This window comes from Osmerus mordax, chromosome 22 (genome assembly GCF_038355195.1).
Source record: "Osmerus mordax isolate fOsmMor3 chromosome 22, fOsmMor3.pri, whole genome shotgun sequence".
Taxonomy (NCBI): Eukaryota; Metazoa; Chordata; class Actinopteri; order Osmeriformes; family Osmeridae; genus Osmerus; species Osmerus mordax.
In genome coordinates this window covers 4021735-4030699 of record NC_090071.1, presented here as the reverse complement: position 1 = coordinate 4030699, position 8965 = coordinate 4021735, and positions in this window count along the sequence as shown.

The following is an 8965-nucleotide window of genomic DNA, read 5'->3' as shown; positions in this document are numbered from 1 at the left end:
AGAGTGACATAGAGAGAGTCCACATTCTGCATGGAAGCGTGCCTGGACCCAGCATCGGAACTTCTTGTCACCTAAGGCTAACAGAAAAACAGCTCATCCACAGCTCAGCCAAGGCAGACTTCAAAACGTCATGACAACACGTTGACCTGGCCTTTCCGGTCCTGCGAGTTTCACAACAGCAATCAATCAAGGAGCGGGTAGGTCTTTTGCCTGCAGGTCAGGTAGTCTGATAACTGTAGCTTCCCGTAAAGGTTCATCTGAGCAAGTTTCATATACTCGCATTAGGGAGAGGGATGGTGGAAGAGGAACAATTAGCCTAGCATCTGCTACCTCCTTGTTAGCTCTCTGGACTCTGTGGAGACACCCGGGGCCCTGTCATCACACCAACCAGCTGTTCCCAAACCACCAGCATCTCCCTGGCTTCAGAGAGCAGCTTTAGGCACTGCTAGAAGTGGGTTCATGTCTCCTCCCATGTCAAATAGACACGAGACATAAACACACACCAACCAACAGCCTTATACATCAGTCGAACCAAGCTGGAACGTGAAAGGGTAACAGAAGGAATGGATCATGCAAAGGCACAGTGATGTGGTCCTGAACGGCGAATCGTTAAACGTGCTGGGGGACAATGACAAGCCCCTCATCCTTTATCCATCCTTCTGACTTCCATATAAGGTTTTTCAGGAAAACATTCACATTCATCATGTAATAGTACATCACACTCAATCATATAGAATGGATCTTATTGAAACGAAGGAAAGAAAGAGAGGAAAAAACTCGACAAAATCTATATCTGAAGACTCGACCGAACAGTATTCTGATAGGTCGCTCAGGCAATTTCTCTTGCTCTCTCTCTCTCTCTCTCTCTCTCTCTCTCTCTCTCTCTCTCTCTCTCTCTTTGTCTCTCTCTCTCTCTCTGATTCCCAGTTTTTCTCTCTCTCTCTCTCTGATTCGAAGCAAAAGCACTTTGTGTGGCTAAGACCCCCGCCGAGACTATTTATGACCCAATCAGCTGAGTATTCACACCATTTCCCTATATTTCCGAGCTGCTGCTGGTGATAGCGAGGCCCCGGCACCTCCAGAGGACGACATCTGACGCCAGCCTGATCACAACGGCAGCAGGTGGTGGCCTCTAAAGAGAATGAGCCCAGAAATAGATGTTTAATTATAATAAAGGATCAACATGTTTGCGTGTTATGGGGCCCTGTGGAGTGATGCCTCTCTCTATTAGTCCTCAAAGTTCTCAAATTGAGATGCGATGAGCGACACCTGTGTGATGCTGTCGAAAATGTTTGATTTTGTGCGCTTTCTCTCACAGTTCATGGTAGGGCGGTCCAACCCTGTTCCTGAAGAGATGTACTCCTGTAGGTTTACACTCCAACCCTGCTCCTGGAGAGATACCTTCCTGTAGGTTTACACTCCAACCCTGCTCCTGGAGAGATACCCTCCTGTAGGTTTACACTCCAACCCTGCTCCTGGAGAGATACCTTCCTGTAGGTTTACACTACAACCCTGCTCATGGAGAGATACCTTCCTGTAGGTTTACACTCCAACCTTGGTACTGGAGATTTACCATCCTGTAAGTTTATACTCTAGCCCTCATCCTTGAGATCTACCGTCCTGTTCTGGAGAGCCAATCCATGAGCACACACTGGAGGAGAGTGACACGGTAACAACATGCTGTAAAACAGCTGGAGCAGACGAGCAGGGGTGCAGTCCGACTCAGGGTCACCTGCCGAGGGAATCCTGGTCAGAGCTGGGAGAGATATGAGACCTGCACAGCTACAGGGTGTCGAAAGAACAGCGACTGACCCAGACAGTACACTCAGGTAATTTGTTGTATTTTATCGACGCCTTCAGGAGGGGAAATAGTATGTTCTGCTGAGTTTTCAGCTACCGCTTGTGTGATTTGTGGTGGCAATCTCCCAATAGCACGGTACAGGGAATAGCGGACTATTGATCATCTTGATGAGAGATAAACAATCTCAACCTGACATTTCCTCTCAGCAGAGTTGAGGGCTTCAGAGCAAATTGAGTAGCGAAAGCAGACAGGCAAATTGCCTCATAGGGTATGCTACTGTGCCATACATCAGCACCCGGCCATTACAGTCATAAATGACTGGGCTAATGGCTCGGTCTTCACCAGGGTTGGTCAAATCAAGAGGCTGATGGCACAGAAGCCATCATCTGACTGTGAGCAAAACCTTTGAGAACATAATGACAGCTTTTTTGCATAGACCCTTTATGACGTGTGTACAGTCCCAAAGGGCTCTACAGGTTCCCCAACTGTCCCCATGACACCTGACATCCTGCATAAACCCTCACAAAATACAAGAGAGGTGAAATACTTCCTGGTACTTTACCTTTTCTCCGGGGAGCCCTGTTAATATGAAGTATACAGTACAGTGTCTATTGAACACTAAAGAGAAAGGTGGGTTTTGAAGGCCCTTTGCTAGGACACTTCCAGGTCCCTGAATCTTTTCTCAGACAACAACACAGCGTCTCCACAGGCTCACCTCAGCTGAAGACCAAACTCTTAAATGACACCTCAGATATCGGAAATAGAGAGACAGCCCGCTGTTTACAAAGTGCATCATAAGTCCCCACGGTTTGACAGGGACAGAGAATCGTAAAGCCGGGACTTGGGGCTGCTTGTAGTTAGCTATGATATAAATCAGAGAATAGGAAATTACTTTGGAAATGAAAGGGTGACAAGCGGGGGAACTAGCCACCAAATAGCCTCACACTGTCTGCCTGTACCTCGGAACAGCAGTCAATCATCACAGACCAACACACTCAAATCAACCAGACAATTTAGCCCGCTCCCAAAACGGCCCTGATCTAATCTAACGTGTAACGCAGGCTAGCCCGAGACTCTTTCATATTTAGATAGTTAGAAAGAAAGAGGAAGGACAGCAGGTATGATGGATCTCTGGTTGTGGTCGTCCGCAATTGGAACTCACAATAGCATAACTTCCCATGTCACCTCCTTCTCTCAAACGAATTCATCTTATTTCCGTGACGCAAACCCAGCTATGAAACAGTCCCTGATGCATCACCTGCTTAGTGATGGATTCCTCTGCGAACCCCCAGACACGTCCTTCCTCCTCGCTGTCAGAGAAGCACCACAGAGCCCGAGGCGTTGAAGAGGAAGAGGATGTATGATGAGTTTCCTGTTCCTGTTTAGCTGCGAATGATGAATTTTAATAACGAATGAAAAATGCATTACGGGGAGAAGCGTGAAGTATGACTGTGTCTTCCTGGGGTTCAAACCGAGCCGTGTGCTGAGACACCAGGGACGTCCTCGGCCACAACGTTCGCTACGACGGGCGGAATGAGACAGGAAGCAGGATCAGGTCACTATGACAACTCGAAACGTGAATCAGAGACGTCTTCTTTGAACTGGCCCAACTGCCGAAAGACATCAGAGATGGATTTGTTATAAGAACGCAATAAAAGACAAAAAATGAAGAAAATGCACAAAATGGGTTTGATGGGTTAACAGATCTGGTGTTCACAGTTTTACAGAGCAAAACATAAACACTGATGTATGTAACAAGATAAACTGTTGGCTTTTTCTGTGTAGGTAACACACTAATCAAAACTGTTCCCCACATCCACAACCATGTCTTAGGGAGTCCTTGTTTCCTGGAGCGTGCTTGAGCGCCGGGAGCTGGAGTTGGTTTGCTGAAGACTGAATCAAGCAGCTCCTGTGGTGACACGTGAGGACTGTCAGTTTGGCCGAGGGCTTGAGAGAGTCACTTGCTTGCTGGCAGATACACTCAGGGAGTCACACGTCTCTGAGAGCCGGGGAGAGAAGAATTATCAGAGAACAAAACAAAACAGAAACCAGCAAACAGAACTGGGGGCAACTTTGTAGTTGTTTTCACAGAATGCTGGAATGTGACAGCCCTCTCTGTCAGTCTCTCTCTATCTCTATTTCTATATGTGTACAGTCGTGGCCATAAATTTTGGCAATGACAAATGTTGTGTTTTGCAAAGTTTGCTGGTTCAGTATTTGAGGAAAACTTTTTCACATGTTTCTATATAATACTGGAATACAATAATGTACATTTCATATTTTTTAAAGCTTTTTGGGGTCGAAAATGTTCAATATATGCAAATAGTCCCCTCTTTTATAGCAGTAAATCTGCTCTTAAAATCCAATCATAATGATAGAGTGATTTCACCTGGCTAGAACTAGTTCACACTTTCCCTGTGCTGATTAAATGACTTACTGAAATTATGTTAGCAGTCATTTTATGCCAAGGCCCATCAAGCTTAGCAAACACAAAATGTATGTCGCTCCCAATACCTTTGGCCGCGGCTGTATATATACTGTACACATAGTGTATATACCGTATATCTACTTTATGTTCAGCTCTACATGCATTTTTTATATAAAAAAATATATCAGCAATCTAGGTACAAAAATAACAACTTTTGATTTATGTGGAATTTAGACACACGTCAGAGCATGATGAATATAATATCAACAGAGTTCTTCTGAAATAATTTGTTCTAGAATACGAGTTTTGGTTCTGGAGTGGTTCTCATTAGTGGTGCTAATGAGCAATCACGCAAAAACAAAAATCATAGACAGCCTGCCGTTAATACTGGTCCTTGTAACCCCTGCTCCTTACATGAAAGTGCAATATAGCATGCTTGGATGTAGCTGGAAGATCCAAGCGGAGACTTTGCCTGAACAAGCGCCAAGACTCCCAGAGCCAAACCCGACAGTGGTCCCTCATGTGACTGGGCTGCCCTGCATCCTAAATAAGTGATGCTCCTCCTGAAAGGCTTGGTTCTGGAAGGCCCGCGGGTCGCTCTCGACATTTGTATGTTTGGAGCAAACTTTACTGCAGTTGCATCCCATCAGGGAAATGGACGTAACTTCTCTTCCAATATCCCCTTGTCTACCCTTCCAGGGGAGCGGAGTGTATCACAAATACACTTTTTCATTCATGAATGTCCATATTTAAATCACACAATAGTTATTTGGCTAAAACTAGATTTGCTGTAGAGAATCTTTATGGTACAGTGAAGATTATACTGTTTTAATTGCCCTTCCCATATATGTGTAGGTTAATGGAATGGCTGCCACTGAATCAGTAATTGTTAAAAAACAATTTATGAATAATTACAAGCTTTTGAAAATCCCAATTTACCTGACAACAGTATTACACTTGTCGTTCTTCTATTTGTGTGTGGGCTACATGGAATACTAATTTTGAAATTATAACACTGCTAAATTCTGTTCCTTTAAATCTAATACCTCAAGCATTAGAACTGTGAAAATAAAGCCTTAATTGACTACCACTTATCTTATTAACAAGCAACCATATTAAACAGACGCTTGGTGGAAAGTGTTCAAATTCACACAGGTAAAATACTGTTCTTTATATTGTTGGATATGCTTGGTACAGTGAGGATTTTTTTTCATCTTTGGGGGTACAAACTATGAATGTATACCATGACAACTCAGCTATATTTGCCTTGAGAAGGCTTCACAGCCTGGGTACAAAAACACATCCATATGCAAAGCCTTCTGGGAGAAACAACAGTAAAATCCTTTCTCCAAGGAGTGACTGGAAATTGTACATTGAGATAATAGGTGGGTGCGTATCTCTATCTTTGGCAAATGGAATACAATAATCCTTGAGGTAATGAGAGGATGAGGAGGGCTGTGTTAATTGCCTGCTTTGAAGTGATTATCCAGGGCAGTCTTGGAGGGGAACCAGGTACTTCACCCCCAGGAAACACCACTTCTACTTCCTGCCAAAGACCAGCGACCAGGTCCTCTTCCACAGACACACTGACAGGAGGCTGAGGACAGAAAAATGTACACATCCAGAATGATCACAGACAGGCAGACAAAGCCAGAATGATCACAGACAGGCAGACAAATCCAGAATGATCACAGACAGGCAGACAAAGCTAGAATGACCACAGACAGGCAGACAAAGCCAGAATGATCACAGATAGGCAGACAAAACTAGAATGATCACCGATACACAGTGAAGCAAACACAACACACAATTATAGGAACACAGAGAGAAACACGTGTGTGTAATCGCAGTCTGACTGACAGACTCTGCACTTCAACATAACACTTTTTCTTCAGTCACTAGAGGGAGACTCCTGGAAGTTCGAATGACAGCCATGTTTAGCTCAGATCGACCAGAGTGACATTCCAGAGATGTGAACAGTGGTGAACTCTGTAGGACATGATCAGTACAGAAACACAAAGAGGAGGGAAATCTGAGGTCTATTAGGGAATCCTGTTGTGTAATCTATTTTAAAATACACAGCCTATACAACAATCCTCCGACCATTCACTACCATATGTCATTTTGTGTTGCATTTAATCTGCATCCTTGATGATTTAATACCCCTATTAGAAAGTAAACACTACAGCCGTACTGTTCATATGGACTTCACAGCAGCTGCATTGCTGGTGCGGTCATGCCTTGTGTTCATGTTCTAAATCTCCAGCACGACTATACATTTTTTATCCCCCAGTGCTTGGCTGAGTTACAGCCACGGGGCCATAGAACGTTTGGAATGAAGGAAATAAAAGGCAGTGTTGGCATGGTTACCTAGCTTGAGCAGGGAATGCATCAAATCGCGTGAGCGCTTGTCTGATTCACCTATGAAGCTCTCTGACAGTGCCCAGGGTATGACTGCGAAGGCCAGAACACCATCACTCCTTCTATGACACAGCTAGGTGAGAAAACAATGAGTGTGCACACAAAAACAATGCTTGTTTGGCAGAGATGGGAAGAAAAAATAAAAATATGTTGTTACTGTACTTAAGTTGATTTTTCTGGTATCAGTACTTCACAATTTTTCTGACAACCTTTTACAAAAACATTAAAACAGGTAGTAGTAATGACTACTTTTTTACAGAATAAACCTGGCGGACCGAGTCAGCAGCTCTCATTAATCACATTTCACTTCAGAGCAGGAAAGCAACGACGGGGGCTGTTAAGCGGCAAGTTTTATTAGGCAGGGTTACCGGGAGGCAGCGGGGCAATCAATAATGCATAGATAAATCAGATGTTGATCTGGAGAGTGCGAGAGTTGGCCGCTACGCCAGCCTGGCCGAGACCGGGGATGTCTGTACAAGAGGTCACATATTTTGATTGACCTGATAGACCTGGCCATCCGCGCCAGCCACTAGCTTGCTGTGTCTTGGCACAAGAAGTCACAAAAGGTTGTAAAATATTTTCGAAAAGAAGTTTCACAAATTTTCCTCACAGCTGGGTCAGTCCCAAAAAACAGTTTCAAAAGATTTACAAATATTTTTTGTAAATCAACGTTTCGCATTTATTTCCTCAAAACCTTTTTCACATCTGGACCTAGCTGTCCTCAGAATATGTAACCTCCCTATTACATGGCTGAACATGTCTGGCACACCAACCAAACCATCTCAGGTGACTCATTTGTCCTTGCCATATATAACCTAAAAACGATCATCTGGTTAAGGTTTCAAACATTTTCATCACATAACGATGACCGTAACCCGAAGTCGGCCCACGCGGCAGTGTGGCTGTAAAGACCTCCAGGACAGGGTCTTCTGGGACTGACCCAGCTGTGCTCCGATGGATAGTTTCCCCCTGCCTACACCGACCTACTTTCTTCAGAGAACCTGAGAATAAGCCTGAACAACTTCCATTCCCAGCAGAGTATCCCCACCACACACACATTTATACAGGCTATAATACTGTGCCGTCATAGGCTATTATCATAGGCTACTACAATCATCATTTTAATGGTTGAATCTGCATTCAATAAAATGTCAACATTTACTCATTCAGGTCCCTCAAATGCAAGATGTATTCATTTTCAATTTCTTCTTGCCATGTAATGGTGAAATTAATTGGATCCATCACTTTTGCGATGCCATGATTCATTCCTGTAGGTTACTTCAGGCCTACACAAACACTGACACACACTGCTGTTGTCTCGTTCCTCTCTCTCTCTCATCAGATCTCTCTTTCACTATCTCTCCCTCCCTTTCCTTAGCCACACACATCATTTACTGTTCCAAAAATCCACGGGTGACACTCCGATGACCCCCCCGCCCCCGCCCGCCCCCCCCCCCCCCCCCCCCCCCGCCCCGCCCCCAGCCGGAGACGGACCCTGATGATGAGGATGAAGGTGACCCTCGGAGGATTCTCCACCAGCTGTGCCTCCGTCATTTTCGGCAGATTATTTCCATTGGTGCATCGTGCATGTCTGAACTCGCGATTAATATCCACGACGGAAGAGAGGGAGACAGAGGGTGAGACAGAGAGAGAGCGAGAAACAGAGAGAGCGAGAAACAAAGAGAGCGAGAGGAGGGTGAACCGAGGGAGAGGAGGATGGGAGTGGTTGACAGAGAGAGGGGAAAAGATGGTGGAGAGACATTTAAAGTGAGAAGGGGTACAGAGAGAGAGGGGGAATAGAGAGACAGAAATATAGAGAGAAAACCAAAACCTTGATAAGATTGTATTTGAATCAGTGACCTGATCTGCGTCACTCGTGCGGCCTCGCAAGCAAGACAATATGTGTATACGTGTGTGTGGTATAGGTGTGTGTGTGGTGCAGAGGTGTGTGTGTGCAGTGTATGTGTCTGTGTGGTGGATGTGCGTGTGGTGGTGGATGTGTAGGCCTATGTGTGTGGGAGATGTGTGTGTGTGTGTGTCAGTAAGGCGTTGTAAACGGAGTCATGGCCCAACACTGCCAGATAAACCCTGCAAGCAACACAGCCAGCGGGCCATCATTAAAAGCTCTTGCCCTCAACCCGACAAATCTCTCAGCAGTGAGTTCATGGCGAGTGAACTGGACTGCACTGTACTCTACTGTACAGCAGGGTGTGCCAATGTTGTCCTACTAATTACTTACTTTTTTTACTCCTCTCAGATTTACCATCCATCCACATTTGACTGGCGCGTGTACTCACATAAGCTACCTGACATCA